This window comes from Trachypithecus francoisi, unplaced genomic scaffold, assembly GCF_009764315.1.
Source record: "Trachypithecus francoisi isolate TF-2019V2 unplaced genomic scaffold, Tfra_2.0 Lachesis_group2, whole genome shotgun sequence".
NCBI classification, from domain to species: domain Eukaryota; kingdom Metazoa; phylum Chordata; class Mammalia; order Primates; family Cercopithecidae; genus Trachypithecus; species Trachypithecus francoisi.
In genome coordinates, this window is record NW_022681465.1 from 17431974 (window position 1) to 17453777 (window position 21804).

Here is a 21804-nt window from a genome sequence, read left to right on the forward strand (position 1 = left end):
GTATTTCATTTTGTCTTCTCTCCAATGTGGCTCTGTAGCTACATTTACTTTTTCTTTTCTTAAATTGCAAAGACCGCTTGCCGGAATGATGTATAGATTCGTTATTCCTGTAGGCAGGTTGCCCTAGCAACGGGAAAATCTTACCCATTTCAGCAAATTTTATCAATAAAGCAGTCTAACCGGAGACTAATGTTCATGTAATTAAATGTCTGCTGTACTTTTCCTCTGTTCCTTAACCATGGTAATTTTCGGATTGTTAATTAGCCGAATGCCAATTGATTGAATGGCTCCACAGAAGTGGAAATTAAGAAAGCGTAATAATAGAATGATCCTAAACAGTCACAGGTGACAGCCCCAACTCACCATTTGTTTTGGTTTCCAAGTTAACCACAGCAAATCTTTATCCTTTCCAGGAAGAGGCATATAGGTTCCATGTTGAACACCTGGAATCCATTTAGACTGGCCAGTATCCACTACCTAAAAAGCCTTGGGTGCTAAGGAAGCAGTGTTTGGAAGGAGAACAGAGTGCATCTAGTCGTGCCACCTGCAGTCTAAGAATGATCAGTGATGTGGCTCCTTGAAGGGGCAAACAAAGTGAAATAAATACATGCCAGCTGGGCACAGTGGCTCATGCCTATAATCCCAGCACTTTGGGAGGCCGAGGTGGAAGGATCACTTTAGCCCAGGAGTTCGAGGCCAGCCTAGGCAACATAGTGAGACTCCATCTCTACCAAAAAAACAAAACAAACAAAAAACCCCCAAAATTAGTTGGTCCTGGTGGTGCATGACTGTAGTCTCTGCTATTTAGGAGGCTGAGGCAGGAGGATTGCATGAGCCTGGAAGGTTGATGCTGCAGTGAGCCGAGATTGAGCCACTGCACTCCAGCCTGGGTGACAGAGTGAGACTCCGTCACACACAAACACAAAATACATGCCATCCCTCTCAGGTTAAAACTTAAGATGACCTCGGGCTCAAATGATAATAGTGGTTACACTGAATATGTGGTCACGTATTTGTTAGAAAACACAAACTTTTAAGTATAACTCCCTCTCTAAGATCATATATCCAATTCATTCATAACAGAGTTGACCTTAAGAGATCAGTGGCCGGGCGCGGTGGCTCAAGCCTGTAATCCCAGCACTTTGGGAGGCCGAGACGGGCGGATCACGAGGTCAGGAGATGGAGACCATCCTGGCTAACACGGTGAAACCCCATCTCTACTAAAAATAAATACAAAAAACTAGCTGGGCGAGGGGGCGGGCGCCTGTAGTCCCAGCTACTGGGGAGGCTGAGGCAGGAGAATGGCGTGAACCCGGGAGGCGGAGCTTGCAGTGAGCTGAGATCCGGCCACCGTGCTCCAGCCTGGGCAACAGAGCGAGACTCCATCTCAAAAAAAAAAAAAAAAAAAGATCAGTATGTCCACTTTCTTGCATTCATAAAAGGTATTATGTAAATTTTTCTAATCTTGTCTGCATTTGTGATTTTAAAAAATCCTTCAGAAAAGATGATATCATGGTCTACTATGGCTATAAATGGCATGACTATAGAATCATCTTCATCTTCTTTTGGGGGAAGTTTTCTTTGAAACACAGCCCAAGTCTTTCTAGGTTCGATGTCATGCATAGATATCTAATTTGGCATGAAGGATTCTGTGAAATGATTGTTTTGGCTCGCCATTCAATAATAATGTAACCTCCTTATTCTGAGGGACGTAGTTCACCACAATGGGAAGGGGTATATATAGGTATTGGAGAGAGACTCCTATCTCACCACTTTTAAGCTAAGTTTAAGCAGTCTGTTATCCTCACTGATACTCACTCTCACCACCACTATTTTCCCCACTGTGAAATGACTAAAATGCCATCCACCACTCCTGGCTGCTCTGAGAATTAAAAGATAACCTACACAGAGCCGGGCACATAGGACGCATTCACTGAACTTTTTTTCCCTCTTCTTTCTCTTGTCCTTAAAAATATACAACATGAAATTAAATAGGATATAGCTACACTGTTGAAATAAATTTTCTTGTAGCAAATCTTATGTTTTATTTGTTTATTTATTTATTTGTTTTGAGATGGAGTTTTGCTTTTGTTGCCCAGGCTGCAGTGCAATGGCACAATCTTGGCTCCTCACTGCAGCCTCCACCTCTTGGATTCAAGCGATTCTCCTGCCTCAGCCTCCTGAGTAGCTGGGATTACAGGCACGCTCCACGAGGCCTGTCTGATTTTTATATTTTTAGTAGAGATGGTGTTCCACCATATTGGTCAGGCTGGTCAGGAACTTTTGACCTCAGGTGATCCACACGCCTTGGCCTCTCAAAGTGCTAGGATTACAGGCATGAACCACAGCGCCTGGCCATATGTTTTATTTTTATAAAAAGAAACATAAATGTAAGTGAAATGTAAATGTAATAAACAAATGTAAGTTAAAAGAGTAACTAAAAACACAAATGCCAAATGTGATTCCATAGAAAGACTTTAATTTCTATCACTTTATCCATAAATGTACCAATATGTATTTCTAAAGATAATTACTCCTTTTTTGATAAAATAACTGCAAACCATTGTTTCATGTAAAAATAGTAACACATTTTTTGGTATCATCCAGTAACTATTCAGTGTCATTATGTTTTACAGTTTGTTTTTTATAATCAGATGCCAAATAAAAAATACATATATTTTGAAAAAATAAACTTAAGATGATCTCATACCATTGAAATAAGTTATTTAGTTACCGGTAAAACAGGCTCATATGGTTTGGCTGTGTCCCCATCCAAATCTCACCTTGAATTGTAATAATCCCCACATGTCAAGGGCGAGGCCAGGTGGAGATAACTGAATCATCGGGTGGGTTTTTCCTGTGCCATTCTGGTGACAGTGAATAAGTCTCACGAGATCTGACGGTTTTATAAAAGGGAGTTCCTCAACAAGCTCTCTCTTGCCTGCTTCCATGTAAGACACGTCTTTGCTTCCCCTTTGCCTTCCATCATGATTGTGAGGCTTCTCCAGCCATGTGGAACTGTGAGTCCACTAAACCTCTTTCCTTTATAAATTACCCAGTCTAGGTTATGTCTTTATTAGTAAAGTGAGAACACAGCTTTATAAAAGATTTTTTGTTACCATAAGTTGTATCTCTTGTCTAAAATATTTATAAGCAAACCAAGAAAAAAGCTTGCATTAGTCAATGTTCCCAGAGAAACAGTACACACATTGTATGAGTCCGTTTTCATGCTGCTGTATAAGATCTTATGAGACTGACTCACTATCATGAGAACAGAACAGGAAAGACCTGCCCCCGTGACTCAGTCACCTCCCATCGGGTCCCTCCCATAACACGTGGGAATTCAAGATGAGATTTGAGTGGTGACACAGCCAAACCATATCACACATGCATACATATACACACACATATACATATACACGTGTACATACATTTATCTATTGATTGATTGATTGGAATTGGCTTACATGATTCTGGAGAGTGGCAGCTTCAAAACTGGTAGGGCAGACTGGTAGGAAATTTAGCTAGGAGAAACCTCAGTCTTTGCTTTTAAGGCTTCCAACTGATTGGATCAGGCCCATCACATCATGAAAGGTACTGTGTTTTACTAAAAGTCTACTGATTTCCATATTAATCACATCCATAGATACCTTCACAGCAACACCTAGACTGGTGTTTAACCAAACAACTGGTCACCATAGCCTAGCCAAGTTGACATGGAAAATTAACCATCAAAAAGCTCAAAACAAGAGATCTGATATTTTGATAGTTCTGGTTTTCTAATGGTAATTTCTTTTTTAAAATGTAAGGGGATAAAAAAGAAGTGAAACCAGGATGTAAAAGAAGTATGGCCAGTAGAATAAAAGTGATTCTTCTCATAATAGCAACTTCCTTATCCTTCATCTTTTTCATTTCCTTAATGATAGCTCTTTTATATGATAAAGCTTTAAGGAAGCTGGGTAGAATATTCAGAAGGTTGCTTCATAATTATTTTATATAATACTGTCAAGAAAAATGAGTCATCATGGCTGGGCGTGGTGACTCATGCCTGTAACCTCAGCACTTTGGGAGGCCAAGGTGGGTGGATCACTTGAGGCCAGGAGTTCAAGGCCAGCCTGGCCAACATGGCGAAATCCCATCTCTACTAAAAATACAAAAATTAGTTGGATGTGGTGGCTCACACCTGTAATCCCAGCCACTTGGGAGGCAGAGGCAGGAGACTTGCTTGAGCCCAGGAGGTGGAGGTTGCAGTAAGCCAAGATCTTACCACTACACGCCAGCCTGGGTGACAGCAAGACTCTGTCTCAAAAAAAAATAAAATAAAATAAAAAAATAAAAGATTTAAAAAGAAAAAGATAAAAAAGTAATCACCTTGACAATAGAAAACTATTATATATCCTGGGCAAAATTAAAATTTGTATAATTTGAGATCTCGTTCCCTAAGATAACATTGTTTTGTTAATGTGGTATGGTTTTAATTTATTTTATTTTAGGTTTAGGAGTACACGTTCAGGTTTGTTATACAGGTAAATTCATGTTGCAGAGGTTTAATGTACAGATGATTTTGCCACCTAGGTAATAAGCATAGTACCCAATAGATAGGTTTTTGATCCTCACCCTCTCCCAACCCTCCACCATCAAGTAGACTCTGGTGTTTGTGTTCCCCTTTTTGTGTCCATATGTATTCAATGTTTAGCTCCCACTTACAAGTGAGAACATGCAATATTTGGTTTTCTGTTCCTGTGTTAGTTTGCTTAGGAGAATGGCCTCCAGCTCTATCCATGTTGCTGCAAAGGACATGATCTCATCCTTTTTTATGGCTGCATAGTATTCCATGGCGTATGTGCACCATGTTTTAAAAATCCAGCCTACCATTGATGAGCATTGAGATTGATTCTTTGTCTTTGCTATTATGAGTAGTGCTGCGATGAACATATGCATGTGTGTGTCTTTGTGGTAGAATGACCTCTGGGTCTATACCCAATAATGGGATTGCTGGGTGGAATGGTAGTTCTGTTTTAAGTTCTTTGAGAAATCGCCAAAGTGCTTTCCACAATGGCTGAACAAATTTACATTCCCACCAGCAGTGCATAAGCATTCCGTTTTCTTCACAACCTGGCCAGCATCTGTTATTTTCTGACTTTTTAATAATGGTGTGGTTTTCTTAAGACAAATGATTTTTGTTTTGACAGCAAAAGTGTACAGAGGACTAAAATCAATGAATTAATGGGTGTTGGGTTTTGGCCTTGCAGAGATGTCTGTCTTCAGCTTGCATGGTTGTAGCGTATGAATGTTTATGCAATTTTCCGTGACTGTCAGTTTATATCATTAGATGATCTTCTCTTGCACAGCAGGAGCTATGCCTTCAATGTCTTTGTAACATCCTCCCAATCTGATTTAGACTTTGCTGATACTGGAACTACTTTCATCGGGACTGCCACACTGTGATAGTCAACTTTGATGTCAAGTTTATATGTCACTTTTGCTAGGCTATAGTATTAAGTTATTTAATCAAACATTAATCTAGAGGTTGCTGTGAGAGTATTTTGTAGATGTGGTTAATAGCTGCAATCAACTGACTTCAAGTGAAAGAGATTAGCCTTGATAATACAGGTGAGCCGCAATCAATCCGTTGAAGGCCTAAGAGCAAAAACGGAGGCTTCCTGTGGGGAAGAAGAAACTTTGTCCTGAGACTATAAAGTAGAAATCTTGGTAGAGTTTCTATCCTGTCCCCCGCCCTAAGTATTTCAGTCCTGTCAACTTCCACAGTCACGTAAGACAATTCCTTGAAGTTATTCTCTGAAAAATGTGTATATTTCCACTTATATGTATATGTATTTATATTTACACACACACACACATCCTCTTAATTTTGTTTCTCTAAAGAACCCTAAATGATACTAACATGAATGCTGCTTTTGTTTGACTCATCTGTTTGCATTATTGAACTTGAAAGATGTCTGTTAAAAATCAGCTATCTTTATGAAATTGCTTTGTCCAATGGACATAAGAAATCATCTAGGCCATGCTGCTGTGGACATATTTGTATTTCAAACAGTCTGGGAATGGTTAGTGGTTTGGAAAACGTTTTGCATGTTACATTAAATGTAAGGTTTATCGAATGAAACGGTACCATCTTATAACATTAATTCATTTGACTGTGGGATTCAATTTTGAAAGTATTAATTGGCAAATATTCCTAGGATTGAGCTTCTAGTGATACAATTAGACGAATGAAAGTACCTAAAATCATGACCAATTTCAAATTATATATATAGTTATATATATATAATAGATATAGCTGTATATATATCTGTTTATATATCTCTCTATATATCTATATCTGTCTATCTATCTGCACATGAAAGCGTCCATGAACACAGGGGTGTGGGAGTTGAGAGAATTTAGTCATGACTGATGGGTGAAGTTCAAAGCATGTGGTAAAGATATCTGCACAAAATTTCAGTACCTTAAACAAGGATGTCAGAAATTCAGCTTGGTTTAAAAACAAACACTAGCTGAAGGATGTGGTTTAGTTTTCTGAAAAGGATACTAAAATGGAGAATAGCATGGATGTTTAGGGTATGGACTGATTCGTACACCTTCTCATAATTGCGGCCAACAGAAATCTGCTTGAGATGAGGCTGGATGTGGAGTTCATTGTTAGCATTTTTCCAGAAAGGCAGCCACAAATATTTAGGCTTTGGAAACTCAACCTGGAGCCACTTTGCGACAGAGAACAGAAAATTGGCAACAAATGTTTTTTGAAAGTGAATTTTCTGTGTGCGTATTAAAACATGTGGTTTTACAAATGATCACGAGTATCACCAAACCCACAGTTTTATTACTCACATAAAGTTTTCTTCTGCTTTCTTGAGTTAACCAATGAAATTGGAGGAGTCTGACATATGAGTATTTATAAGAAGTTGGGAAAGCGATGTCAGGAAGTACAGGATTAGAGGGGATGATTTCTGGGTAATCTGCATCGAGCAAAGCATAACCACTCCTGCTGACGCTGCTTTTTTGAAGGTCATGATCTCTCTCCTCATTGTCAAGTCCAGTGATTTTGAATCTCCCCTTGTTCTCTGGGGCTTCTGCTGGAGCTGCTCCTCCAGCACGCTGCTTTCTGACATCACTTTTCTCTGGCCAGTTGTTCTTCTGGTCTGCGGATTTCCCTTCTCCCAGGCTAGGTTGCTCGAAATTTCTTTTTTACAGAATGAAATTTAAGAGCCCCTAAGAATAAAATCATTTGGGGAAATGATTATTTCATCACTGGGAAAACAATTTTCTAGTCTCAACTTTTCCTACCCTCTGCTATCCCTCTTCCTTACCCTTTGTAAAGAAGAGAGTTTTTTAATCACAACAAAGCATGCTAGGAATCCTTCAAAATTAACCAGAGAAAGGTATTTGCTTGTGTTGTGACTAAGAAAAGTCTAAAAGACCGGTGGTGTTTCCTGAGATAGATGGGTACCCCAGCTCCAAGAGCTGGCTTCAGCATGGAACCAGGGACATGGGTCTCGGAGGCCCCAGCTAGCAGCACATGCTGGGAGAAACAGGGCGGGAGAAACTGGGCCTCAGCAAGGGTAGAACAGAAGGGAAGAAAGAGAGGGAATGAGATGGACACAGGGTACACTTCCCGCAGCCCAGGAGAGCCCCACTGTACAGGGACTGAAGGTGCCCTTGGGAAAAGTATAGACTTGTTTTCACAGTTCCTTCTTATGTTGCACGTTTGCGAAGTTTGCATGTCTGCCAGATTTTCTCCTAGAGAGGACCGTGCCTGCCTACTCTTTCTGCCATCGCAAAGCCACTAGAGATCTCACCTGTGAGACCAGGCAGCACAGGGTCTGGACTGTGGGATGCACTTGAGATGCAGCAGTTGCTGTAATCTCTCTTCTGTCATTTCACCAAAGCATCACACCCACATCCCTACCTTCTGAAGCAGCATCCTTGTCTGGGGTAAATACTAGGGGTCCGTCATCTCATGCCAAGATTAAGGACATGGACACATGCAGGTGGGTTAGGGAGCAGAAAGTTTACTAGGCAGATGAAAGGAGAGAGGAGAGCAGCTCTTTCTCTTGTGAGAGAAGCGTCTGAAAGGGAAAAGCCAGCCTGCGGGGGACGGCTGCAAATTTTATAGGCAGGCTTGAGGAGGCGGTATCTGATTTACATAGGGCCTACAGATTGGTTTGTCCAGGTGTGACATTTACACCCTGATCTTATTATGCAAATGATCTTTCCACTTGGCCAGCGCCATCTTGTCTGCTCCTTACCCTATGTCTGCTCGTTACTGTACACGTGGCTGGCAAAGAGAAGGGCCGATGGAACCGCCATTTTGATCATGCCTAGTCACAGGTAGCCTTTATCTATTGCCACAGTTGCCGGCATTCACGTGTGCATGTCTGCAGCTTGATTTTACAGGCTGCCTTTGTTAGAAAAGAAAATGATTTGGGGGCTGCTTTTCATTAAAAGGAAAACCTTACCAAGGACTCCTGTATCCTCACTATCCAGCTAAGTACTTTCTTGTGAACTCTTATATCATTTTCAGAGGTATCACTTAGATCTCTCAATGCCTGGACGAACCCAACCTGCCCAAACTGTATTCTTCCTTCTCTCAATATTTCATCTTATGTTCCTCATTCTAAAAAATATCGTTATTTTTCCAATCAAAGGCTTGAAAATTTAGTTTTCTTCGACTCTTCTTTGCAGCTGATAACTCATATTTGGCCTGCTTTAAATTCTGTGGCTTGTTGACTTGTGGGTTCATAGTTTGTATCTGCTCTTTTTACAGCTAACTTTGTGAATGTCCTTATTCAAGGCTTGTTCACCTTGTGTGACAGCCTTTTAATTGGCTTCTTCCTCTTTCCTTTCTATCCCAAGCTGAAGAAGTTATGTAGATTTTTAAAAAAATTATTATTATTATTATTTTTTAGAAGGAGTCTTGCTGTGTTACCCAGACTGTAGTACAGTGGCACAATCTCAGCTCACTGCAACCTCCACCTCCTGGGTTCAAGCAACTTTCCTGCCTCAGCTTCCTGAGTAGCTGGGACTACAGGCAGGAGCCACCACGCCTGGCTAATTTTTGTATTTTCAGTAGGGACAGTGTTTCACCATGTTGGCCAAGCTGGTCCCGAACTCCTGACCTCAAGTGATCTGCCTGCCTTGGCTTCCCAAAGTGTTGGGATCACAGGCGTGAGCTACGCTGCCTGGCCTAGATTTTTTTTTTTTTTTAAATAATTCCCCTTAGTCTGCCATTACTATTCAAATATTCTTGGTTTGAATCCATGTGTCTGGTTTCCAGAGTCTTTGGGTCTAACTTCATTCTCCAAGAATTCTTATTTCTCCTGCATAACATTTTCATTCTTGTTAGAATGATCTTATGGGTACATAGGCTACAAAGTTATCTCTCATCAGTACACAGACCTGGAAACAAGGTGTCATGTTTACTTATAGATACCAAAGAGAGTGTTTCACAAAGCATTAGTGAGCAAGGTGGATTTTGCCAAAGATTTCCAAGGAGATGCAGGAAAGGGTGTCAATTACACAGTCACTAATTTCATTAAAATCCTATAAGATTAAAAATCAACATGTAATTTCTTGTCTCTGTGTTAAACAATACTGGGATCACACATACTTTCCTGTGTGTTAAACAACATGGGGAACAACCCCTAAAACCCAAACAAAAGTGTCAGCTACTCACTTCAGGGCTGACAGTTTGCTCTTCAGGGCTCTCTTCAAACCCCTCACCCCACTCCCCTTCAATCCACTCCTGTTATGTCAGAAGCTCTGCCCAGGCCCAGCCATTTCCCCACCGTGTAAGACTTACCTTACAATCACCCAGACCCCCAAACCCTGTAAGTATGTTTTCCCATTTTGAGACACAGCTAAGCCCTGAGAAACATTGTTCATGTTTATTACAGGAAGTCTAGTACATCTAGCTGTGCTTTCTGATGGTTTTCGGAGAGATCGATGAGATATTTTTGTTCCTTCAAAGTCCTCCATTTTTCAGGCTTTCCTCCCCCATGATTCATGTAGCTCCTAACTACCCCTCTCCCTACCAATTACCCCATTTGTGGGCAGGGCAATTTAGATCTGTTCCCACTTCCAAACTCATCAGCCCTGGAGAGCCAATCACCAAATAGACTCACCCAAAGCATTCACCCAACTGGGTGGGTCTCCATCTAGGGAGATTAATATGATTGTCTCCCCCCAGCATAACCTAGCTGGGTGTGGTGGCTCATTCTGTAATCCCAATACCTTGGGAGACTCAGGCAGGAGGATCGCTTGAGGCTAGGAGTTTGAGTCCAACCTGGGTAAGAGAGCGAGACCCCCATCTTTACTAAAAGCTTTTTTAAAAAAGCTTAACTGGGTGTGGTGGTGCATGCCTATAATCCATGCTACTCAGGAAGCTAAAGAAGGAGGATCCTTTGAGCCCAGGAGGTTGAGGCTACAGTGAGCTATGACGGTGCCACTACACTCCAGCCTGGGTGACAAAGTAAGACTCTGCGTCTAAATTTTTTTTTTTTTTGAGACAGAGTCTTGCTCTGTAGCCTAGGCTGGAGTCTAATGGCGTGATCTTGACTCACTGCAACCTCCGCGTCCAGGAGTCAAGCAATTTTCCTGCCTGAGCGTCCCTAGTAGCTGGTATTACAGGCATGCACCACCACTGCCAGCTAACTTTTGTGTTTTCAGAGTTTTAGTAGAGATGGGGTTTTGCTGTGTTGGCCAGGCTGGTCTCGAACTCCTGGCCTCAAGTGATCCTCCTGCCTCAGTCTCCCAAAATACTGGGATTACAGGCATGAGCCACTGTGCCCGGCCTAAAACATTTTTTTAAATTAAAAACATTAATATAAATAAATAGCACAACTCTGCGTAAAGTCTGGATGGTGTGGAAGTCTCTGTAGGTGTGTATTCTTTTTTCCTTTCTTTTCCTCTCTGCCTATCTCAGGAGACTGAAACAGCTGCCTAGCAGTTGTTCAAGAAAGAGTTTGAAAGCATAGAATCAGCAGATGGTAGGAAGAAATCTTCAAAACCCCGACTCTGCCTTACCTCCTTTCTTTCAAGGACAGGAACATTAATTTTTTGTGTGTGGATATAGGTTTACATGAAGATTACGTTCCTTTCCAACAAACTTCCCCTGCTTTAGCACCATGGCGTGGCAACATCTCTGATTTCAAAAAAGAAAAAAGGAGAGAAAGGCTTTGAGGAAACCCAGAAATTCTTTGGGATTAACCAGTGTTTCTGTGAACCTGTTGGAAGCATGGTTGAATTCCTTAAAGCACAAGTGTGCTTTTAAAAGTTCACAATAAAAATAATTTTAATGACTATATAACATTCCATCAAAGCCACATTTAAAAAATTTTCTTTACTGTTTCCCATTGATGGACATTTAGGTTGTTCATATATATATATATATATATATATATATATATATATGGATTTTGAACATCCCTGAGAATAAGTACTTGTCTGCATTTCTTATTGTTTTCTTTCAGCATGGATTTCTGGTTGTGCAATTACTGGATAAAAGACTATGACCATTTTAAGGGCTTTAAGTATACACTGTGAAAGGGTTTCTTTTTGGAAATTTGAGATGCCCCTTGTGAGATGGATAATTATGGTAGGGAAAAGATATGCAGAGTTAATCATTGGCATTAGCTGCTGGCTGTATTTACATGGAAACTGCACTTTGGGCTATCAGTATGCCCGACATTGTATCTTTGTTTTTGAACAGCAAGCTGACCCAACAGATGGTTGTCAGGGTCTGTCTGTTTAGGGGAAAAACTTTACCATTCCAAATGCGAGATTCAAGAAATGCCATGATTCTCTGTTTCCCACTGGAGCAGCCGGGACTCTGGACTCCCTGGAGGACATTGAGGCCATGAGGGTCGAATCCACTTTCTGGCCTCAGCTAAAGCATTCATTTCCACTTAGAGGTATTCTCCTCTCTTGAAGTATTTTTCTGTGTTTTCTTTTTCTCAGAGTTCATTGTACTTTTGAAAAGCCAGGCCCCCTCCTTTCCCCTTCCCTTGCCATGTTGAAAGTGGTGCATTTTTCTAAATTGTCTAGGCAGAGCAATTAGTGCCCAGGGAGGCAGGAGGTCGATTACTTTGCAGAATGAATTGTTTTCATGGGAACAGCGTTGAGAGGACTTTACTGAGCAAGAAAGCTTGCCAGCAACCTTGTTTGGTGCTGGCCCTCCTGTTTGGATTTCTAGAAGTTGTTTATATTTGCTGATGCTCTAATAAACAGACCTTTCATGAAGCAAATCCTTGAAATAGTTTCATTCCCGGCATAAGTCCTTGTCACCAGTCAGATGCTACGGCACAGAACCAGCTGAGATTAGCTGTGGTCTCTGCTGTTTTCTGGTAAATAAATTCAGTCATCGCTAAGTCCTGCTTTTTCACCTTATGTGTGAAGGCTTTCTTCAACCACCTGGTCTCTAAACATTCATCAGTTGGTTGAGCGTGTCAGGTCCTGTTTGGACACTGAGGACTGGAGTGAGGGATGAGACAGAGAAGGTCCTGTTTCTCACTGAAGTTACGTTCTAGGGCTTATAGTCAGACAGTAAACTGATAAATAAACACAAAACGTGGCAGATGCTGATAGGATGTGCAGAGAATTAGACCAGCCTGCTGTGCTGGTGGCTCTCTGTCCCTGAGTGGGTGGTCCAGAAAGGCGTCTCTGAGCTGACCTCAGAGTGACAGCTCAGACTGGCATGTTGAGATGAGGGCGAGAATGCCAAGCTGAGGGAGCAATGAGTCAAACCAAGAAGACTGGTGGGTTTAATAAACAGAAAACCAGAAGGAAGGCCAGCATGGAAAGGACTCAATGAGTCCTGTGGTGTGGTATGAGATAGGAAGGGGCCAGGTCACCATGGGCCTTGCACGTCAGAATAGGGTTTGGACTGGGTTCGAATCTAAGCGTAATAGGAATCACCATTTGAACAATCCACTCTGCAGGCTGAGTGTTGGCTGTATCATAGGAGCCGCAGAGGAAAGCAAGATTAGTAAGGAACCCCGTGGTGGCTCATGCCTCCAATCCCAGCACTTTGGGAGTCTGAGGGAGGTGGATCACCTGAGGTCAGGAGTTCAAGACCAGCCTGGCCAACATGGTGAAACCCCTTCTCTACTAAAAATATAAAAATTAGCTGGGTGTGGACAGGCACCTGTAATCCCAGCTACTTGGGAGGCTGAGGCAGGAGAATTGCTTGAACCCAGGAGGCAGAGGTTGCAGTGAGCCGAGATCGTGTCACTGCACTCCAGCCTGGGGAACAGAGTGAGACTTGGTCTCAAAGAAAAAAAAAAAAAGATTAGTAAGGAGCCCATTATGTATGGCAGTCCAAGAAAGAGATGATGATGGACTGGGACTAAAACGGTAGCAGTGGAAACAGAAAGCAGAAAGTAATGTCGGAATTGGGATATGTAGCTGTGTGATTTTTCTCTAACTACCATCAATTCTCCATTTCTCCAACACCAGTTGGGTGTCCAAAAATTCAATTCAATTCAATTCTGATACTAACTCCAGAGTGAGCCCAGATCCCACAAGTCGAGGGTTCAGTCCTACAAGACTGTCCCCGTTTCAGGGGGACAGTTTCATAAATGAGGTGTCCAGGGCTACCCTTAATTCTGCCTGGGCTACCACAAAAGTAGGGGTTCCCATGACCTCCTCCCACTCAGGTTTGGTGATTTGCTAGAATGACACACGGAACACAGGCAAGTGCTCTTCTTCCTATTGCAGTTCATTATAAAGCACACAAATGAGGAGTTGAATGAAGAGTGCATAGGGTGAGGTGCAGAACGGTCTGTCACACAGAAGCCTCTGTCCCTTTGGAGTCAGTGTGTGCCACCCTAAACATGTTCACCAGCTCAAAAGCTTCCCTAGCCTGTGATTGAAGTTTCATTATGCAGGCATAATTGATTAAATCATTGCCATTGATAACTGAACTCATTCTCTAGCCTCTTCCTATCCCCGGAGGTTGGGGGATGATGGTGAAAACCTTCTAATCACATGCTTGGTTCCTCTGGCAACCAGACCAGCCCGCCTGGTGAAGCAATCCAGGGGCCCTGCCAAGAGCTACCTCACTCACATAATCCCAGGTATAATTGAAAAGAGTTCATTATGAATAACAAAAGACACTCCTATCACTCAAGGAGTTGCAAGGGTTTTAGGAAGTCTGTGCCAAGGACAGGAACAAAAGCCAAGCATGTATTTTTTATTATACCACTGTAATTGCAGTAGAATTCACAGACTTCGATGTGGGGAATTTGGAAAAAGAAAGTGTGCGTAATTCCTAGTTTTCTTGTCCAAGTATCACCAAATTGCCCTGGTTGGTTTAGTTTATTCAGTAGGAAAGACATATGACATATCAAAGCTTGTTTAGATTACTCTGCATTTAATTCTGTCCCCAGCATTTTCTGGGAGGTGGTGAGAACAAACTTGGAAGCAGGAGAATTGGAAGCGCTAGTTAATGTATTTAGAAATGGCACATTGACTGGTAATTCCATGCCTGCCGTAATACGAAAAAAGAAAACCGCGTGTGAGCGTGTGTGTTGGGGGTGCAACATCCCGCCATGTTGCCAGCCTCGGTCTCAGTTCCAGGTCTTGGAGCTCCTACCATTCAGCAGTTTCCTTACCCATGTGCTGATCTCAGGTGTGGGCTCCACTTTCTTGATCTCAATACACATGACATGAGCAAAGTTTGCAGCAGGGAGGGGTATCCAGAGGTGAACTGGCTGCTGGGGAAGCAAAGTCCCGGCAGGGTGAGGAGGTCAAGGACAGCAGCACCATTTCTGGACACAGGCGGGGTCATGGGCGTGACGGCTGCCGGGGCTGCAGGACACCAGCCACGCAGCTGTCCTGAGGCTTCAGGGGCTCCAAGTCCCTTGTATCTCTCCCACATGGCCACTCCAGGTCCAGTCCTTTCACGAGAAACTCCCAAGCCTCTTGTTTTCTCTGTTTGTCTCCTCATTTTCCTAACCTAGAAGAATTGCTTTCTGGTCTTTGGGGGAGAAATCCCTTCTTCCGGGCTGCTTCTGCCAGCGATTTCCTTCTCTCTCATTTTGCACAGCCCACCGTGTAAATTCTAAGGGACCTTTGCTTTAGATTGGAAATAGGGCTATGGGAAGCTAAAAGCTCTGAGCTTTGAGTTCCTGTAAGCAGAACTCTCTTTGAAATGGGGTGGATGAGGAAAAGTGCTGGGGGATTTGGAAAGGAAAGGGAAAAACATAGAAGGAAAAAAATTATTTAATATACTGAAAAGAATTAGCTTGACCCATAAGAAACAGGATTTCAACCCAATATTTCTCTTTAATTTAATTTAATTATTTATTTATTTAGACACGGAGTCTTGCTCTGTTGCCCAGTCTGGAGTGCAGTGGCTTGATCTCGGCTCACTGCAGTCTCTGCCTCCCAGATTCAAGCAATTCTCCTATCTCAGCCTCCCAAGTAGCTGGGACTATAGGCAGCTGCCACCATGCCCGGCTAATTTTTGTATTTTCAGTAGAGACGGGGTGTCACCATATTCAGGCTGATTTCAAACTCCTAACCTCAGGTGATCCACCCGCCTTGGCCTCCCAGAGTGCTGGGATTACAGGTGTGAGCCACTGCACACAGCCTAATATTTCTCTTTTAGATAAGGAATCTTCTTTCCTGTAATTTTCTGCAAAGGCGGCTCTTCCATGCTTTTGGCCAAGTTTTAGTAAGTAATCTTATTTTTTTTTTAAATAATGAGTTGAAAGGCTTTCCAGATATCTGACAAAGCTGTGAAAATGACTGAAATAACCTGTAGCCACAGAGAAGCTGTTTATGAGAAAATATAAACAATAACCTCCATTTAAAAATGTTCCCTTCCAACTGGCCACCCTTTCCTCACAACATCGCCTACTCGTGGAGGCTTTATTCCGTTGCACATTGTTCTCTCTTTTTGCCTCGAAGCTGGTGATCTTGAGTGGGGTGTGAGCACGGGGTTGATGTGTGGGAAAGCCAGGTGGCCTGTTTGGATGTGAGAAGAAAATATTAGGATTTACAATTATGTTTTCTGTCAACTCCTTTAAATGTTTCTATTTTGTTGATGTTCTAATGTTAACACAATGAACATAGATAGAATATAAAAATGAATACAACTGTACAATAAAAATATTCAGGATTCCTGACCTAGAAATCTTACAGGTTCACATTTTCTTTTCTAAGCCTGATTGCCTAGGTCATCGGTCCCCCAAAGCCAGGGTTGCTTGTTAAAAGTGTTTCTTCTCACCTTTCATTGTGTTTCAGTTGGTCTTGGGTTGGGCCCAGCAGTCTGCATTTTAAGAAGGTTCTTAAATGGTTTTTTAATTGTTCCTTTTTTTTTTTTGGAGACAAAGGCTCACTCTATTGCCCAGGCTGGAGTGCAGTGGTGCGATCCTGGCTCACTGCAACCTCCGCCTCCCAGTTTCAAGAGATTCTCATGTCTCAGCCTCCGAAGTAGCTGGGATTACAGGCGTGTGCCACCATGTCCCACTGATTTTTTGTATTTTTAGTAGAGACTTGGTTTCACCGTGTTGCCTAGACTGGTCTTGAACTCCTGAGCTCAGTGATCCACCTGCCTCGGCCTTCCAAAGGGCTGGGATTACAGGGGTGAGCCACTGTGCCTGGCCTTTTCTTTTTTTTAGACAGGACCTCGCTCTGTCACCCAGGCTGGAGTGCAGTGGTACAATCACGGCTCACTGCAGCCTTGAACTCCTGAGCTCAAGCGAGTCTCCCATTTCAGCCTCCCAAGTAGCTGGGACTACAGGTGTGCACCATCATACCCATCTAATTTTTTCAATTTTTAGTTGAGACAAGGTCTTACTCTGTTGCTTAGGCTAGTCTCAAACTCTCAAACCCCTGAGCTCAAGCAACCCTCCTGCTTTGGCTTCCCAAAGTGCTCGTATTCCAGGCGTGAGCCACTGCGCCTGACCTTCTTTTCAATGCTTGTAACTATATAGCCTTCCATTACTCATTGCACTGTGAGTGAGTAGTCAGATCTCTGCAGTTGTTCCCTGTAATTATAAACAATATGACAGTGATTTCCAATGATGTTTTTACTGGCCTTCTGTTCCTGCCCTGCAGCTCGGTCCCCCACATCTGGTAGGTGGCCTTTGACATCAGAATCTTTATACTTCTATGCAGTTATGCTCCCAGCAACACTGGCACGGGCCATGCCCATGAATGAACTCAAGATGTGACCTTTTAAATATTACTCTTAAGGCCTCAAGCTGTGGGGTGAATATAAGGAAAATGTCATACTGAATGTTATATGGCCTGACCAGTATAATTTCCTCTATTTCCACCACAGGGAAGAAAACACTTGTGCTTTAGCTGTAGATTATTTCTTATTTTGATAGTGCATAGAGAAAGAAACACAAAGGAAATAAATGAAGGCGGGGCCAATTGTGCATGAATGAGCAATAACCTCACCTTGTGATACTCAAGCTGGGGCATGCATACCTCATGCAGCTGGTTCACATTTTCCAAGTTTCAAGTGGAGGCCTGGAGAATGTTAATGGTTTTGAATTCTAGATACTTAATTTCTACACGTCATCTTTCCTGGAAAATGATTTGCCTCAGAAGGTGTCCATGACAGTGCACGGGCCTTCTCCTTCCCACCTCTCCTTGCAAAATATCATTTTTGCTGCTTCATAAAGGTCACCTAGACCCTCTTCTATGTCAGTTTTATTATGTGGCCTTATTTGTAATGCGTAAACTTCAGGGAGGTCAAAGAAATGGACAACTCAAAACACTACATTGGTATCGCATAAGTTTTTAAAATCCATGCACCCAAACCTCGCCTAGTTATCTCATTAAGAAATATATTTCCAATTTTTGTTTTTGCATTTTATTGCTTATTAAGTACCAACATGTATGTATTTATGTTGTTTGGATCAACTTTGCTTTTTTTTTTTTTTTAATTTAAATTTTATATTTTTGAGGCAGAGTCTTGCTCTGTTGCCCAGGCTGGAGTGCAGTGGCACAATCTCGGCTCACTGCAACCTCTGCCTCCTGGGCTCAAGTGATTCTCATGCCTCAGCCTCCCAAGTAGCTGGGATTACAGGTGCCTGCCACCACGCCCAGCTCATTTTTGTATTTTAGTAGAGATGGAGTTTTACCATATTGGCCAGGCTGGCCTCAAACTCCTGACCTCAAGTGATCTGCCCACCTTGGCCTCCCAAAGTGCTGGGATTACAGGCATGAGCCACCACACCCGGCCTGGATCAACTTTGGACTAATAAAATAATTGATTCCTGAAATTCCTGCCCTCCAAATTTTAACACTTAAAATGATATGAGCACAATGACTTAAACATTATATAAACTTAAAATTATCTACCTGTGTTTGATCACTTAGGATGATCAACAGAAGACAAACATTAAAATATATTACATTATGATAAATTGTGTGGGAAAATGAAATAAAAATATGTTTTCAAGGAGAAAAGAAATAATGGAAACTTCCTGACTTTTTCAAGGGAGCCTATATATATATATATATATATATATATTTTTTTTTTTTTTTTTAGACAAGGTCTTACTTTGTCACCCAGGCTGGAATGCGGTAGCATGATGATAGTTCACTATGCCTTTGAACTCCTGGGTTTAAGTGATTCTCCCGCCTCAGCCTCCCCCAAAAGTAGGACTACAGGCACACACCACCACACCTAATTGTTTTATTTTTCTTTGTAGAGATGGGTCGCTCAGGCTGTCTCAAACTCCTGTCCTAAAGCAGTCCTCCTGCCTTGACCTCCCAAAGCGCTAGGATTACAGGCGTGAGCCACTATGCCCAACCTTTATTAATATATTTAAAAAATGGATGGTAGTAGAGTTCTCATTGCTTTAATATTTCAAGTAAGAGTCTTGTTTTAAAATATTACAATTTAGATATATGCCAGAAATTATATCCTTTGTAATGGCAACCATTTAAACCAACAATAAAGAATTTTAGATGTCAACTTAAAAATGTATTAGATAATCAAAAGTTTGAAGGGCTTAACCACTGGTTTATAATGTTTTGAGTTGCTGTTGGAGGCGTTATATAATAGGCATTTTTTTTCCTTCCAATGAGTTCTTTGTTTTTAGTTTATTCATGTATTTAAACTAGTTTCATCAGTCTTTAGTCCTATCACAAAGGGGGAACGTGGACACTTTTAGTTGCTGAAGGACAAGAGCTGGTAAAGAGGAATCTATGGAAGATACACATGAGACAAAGGGAGCATTGATGGCCATGAGCCCTGGAGAGGGGAGGAGCGGCAGGGACGCACCGCTGGGAAATGCAGCTTGGATCGAAGAACGTGAAGAGGCAGGCCGGCCTTTTTCTCTGCCTCCAGTGGGAAGGAAGTGAGAATGAAAGTGGATGTTACTAACTTTGATGGTGATGGTGAAGATAGCAGAGTGGAGTTTTGTTTAGCTAATACAAGGCAAATCGCCTCAATTTTCTTGCTGAAGGAAGAAGTTATTCTTTTTTTCTTTTATTTGAGGGTGAATTAAACAGAAGTTGAGTAGTCAGCATGCAGCATGCAAAGGTTTGGAACTGCCTCCTTTAGAATGGGAGAGGAATCTTTAACCAAAGTCTACCAAAAGATTTTGAGGTGGTGCCCAGGGTCCGGTTATCTTCTGACTATGACTATTTACTTGTGAGTCAAATGTTGAGCTTACTCCTTGACAATGAATTTTTATTTAATTTTGCTTGTGAGATAGAATCCTGCTGATTTGCAATTCCCCCTCCTTGCTAAACTGCTGATCTCTAACCATTTTTCTAGAAGTTGGTACTCTCAGGATTTAGACAACTTCACTGTTTTCTTCTTCTTTCTGTTACAGCAGGAAGAAGAAAATGCAGAGTCTAGTTTGTGTCTGGTGCTTATTCTCTACTGTGAATGAACCCCAAGGCTTTTCTGTTCCTCAGGGCTCTGCATCAGCCTGTTTTAATGCGAGAACCAGAGGGACCCTGGGAGTCACTAACCGGGAATTTGTGTTGTGATGTAGGAAGAGGTGGCCGACAGGACCATAGGCAGGTCCCAAGCTAACATCTTGTGTCTCAGAGTTTATTCATGGACTTTAATAATGGATGACAGCAGGGATCAAACTGAGCTGCTATTTAAATTGCCTAGTATTTGCAGTGCCTAACAGACTATGCCCTTAATATTTGCTACTGTCGTTTAGCCTCTTAAACATGACCTTGCAATGCCCTCGTCCTGTTTTCTTTACCTCATTTACCCCTTTCTTCTGAATGATGCTCTATGCCAAAGATTCGCAACAGAAAGTTAGCACCAAAATTAAAGTAATTAACAGCATAGCTTCCTCATCACTCAGGGGCTCGTAAACAAAAACTAGGTCTTGGCTTAAAAATCTTTATCTGAGGGTTTTTTCTTTAATTAAAAAATTAAAAAATTAAAACAAATTTCCTAGGTCTTGGCTTAAAAATCTGTATCTGAGGGTTTTTTCTTTAATTAAAAAAAATTTGCACCTGGTGTTATTTTTGGTTGCGCGCACAAACATCTAATAAGCACTTTCAATCAGCTGTGTTAGATTGACTGTTTCTCAGCCTGTTATTATTTGCTTACTTCTGTCTCCTATACTTTATTCTCTCCAGTGTTATAATGGGGGCATGTCATGGTGCCTAAAAACCATACAACGCAGATCATATTCTTTCTGATCATAATAATCCACTTTTAGAGAAGCCTCATGAATCTTATTGCTTTGAACCGTAGGCATTTCAGATGAGTGGTAGGTTGAGTTTGATTTAATTTTGTAATGGGCTACTCAATCAGCTTGCAGCTGTGAAATGTAGGCTAACCCCCAACTCCCAGCTCCCTAAAGGAAGGGAGCCTAGTGTGGGAGCTCCAACTTGGATATGGCTTTGTGTAGGAGTGAAGCTCTTTTGTCCCGGGACAGACTTCCTGAGAGGAAAGTCTCCCTCACCAGCTCTTCTCCATCCACCCTTCTTTTGTAGTCTCTGGCCTTGGAAATAAATCTGAACACACTCTCTCTTTCTCCTCTCTCCCTCCCTTCCTCTCCCTCTCCCTCCTCCCTCAAGACCATGTGAGTGCAAATCAAAAGCCACAGATTCCCGAGTGCAGGAAATGTAACTTAATTTATTTTCCAATAATGGAATTTAATTCCTATTACAAACCTTCATTCTGCCAGGCAGCAAAACCTTTATCTAAGTTAATTTAGTCCCCACCCACCATTATTTTTAATGGGGTCCAGCCTTATTTCCAAGGAGCTTTACCAGGCAGAGGTGCCTGGGAGGGGGTCTGGCTGTCTCTGTCATCAATCCACAGCACTCATTTCTGCCCACCTGTTGGTCATTAGTTCATTCAGATAATGCTCTGGGGTCCCCTGGCTCTAACAGTGGATGCCTGCCAGGCATGACCTCCAGAGAAATACCTGCATGCCTCCTGCAGGGCTGCTAGATGGACCTCCTGTCTGGGTAACCACCCTATTGTGCTCACTGTGCTGAGGCATTGGGATTTATTTTTTTAAAATGTAAACAAAGGTTTTATTTATTTATTTATTTTTTTACTTTAAGTTTTGGGATACATGTGCAGAATGTGGAGGTTTGTTACATAGGTATACACATGCCATGGTAGTTTGCTGCATCCATCAACCCGTCATTTACATTAGATATTTCTCCTAATGCTATCCCTCCCCCAGCCCCTCACCCCATGACAGGCCCCAATGTGTGATGTTCCTTGCCCTGTGTCCAAGTGTTCTCATTGTTCAATTCCCATCTATGAGTGAGAACATGCAGTGTTTGGTTTTCTGTCCTTGTGATAGTTTGCTGAGAATGACCGTT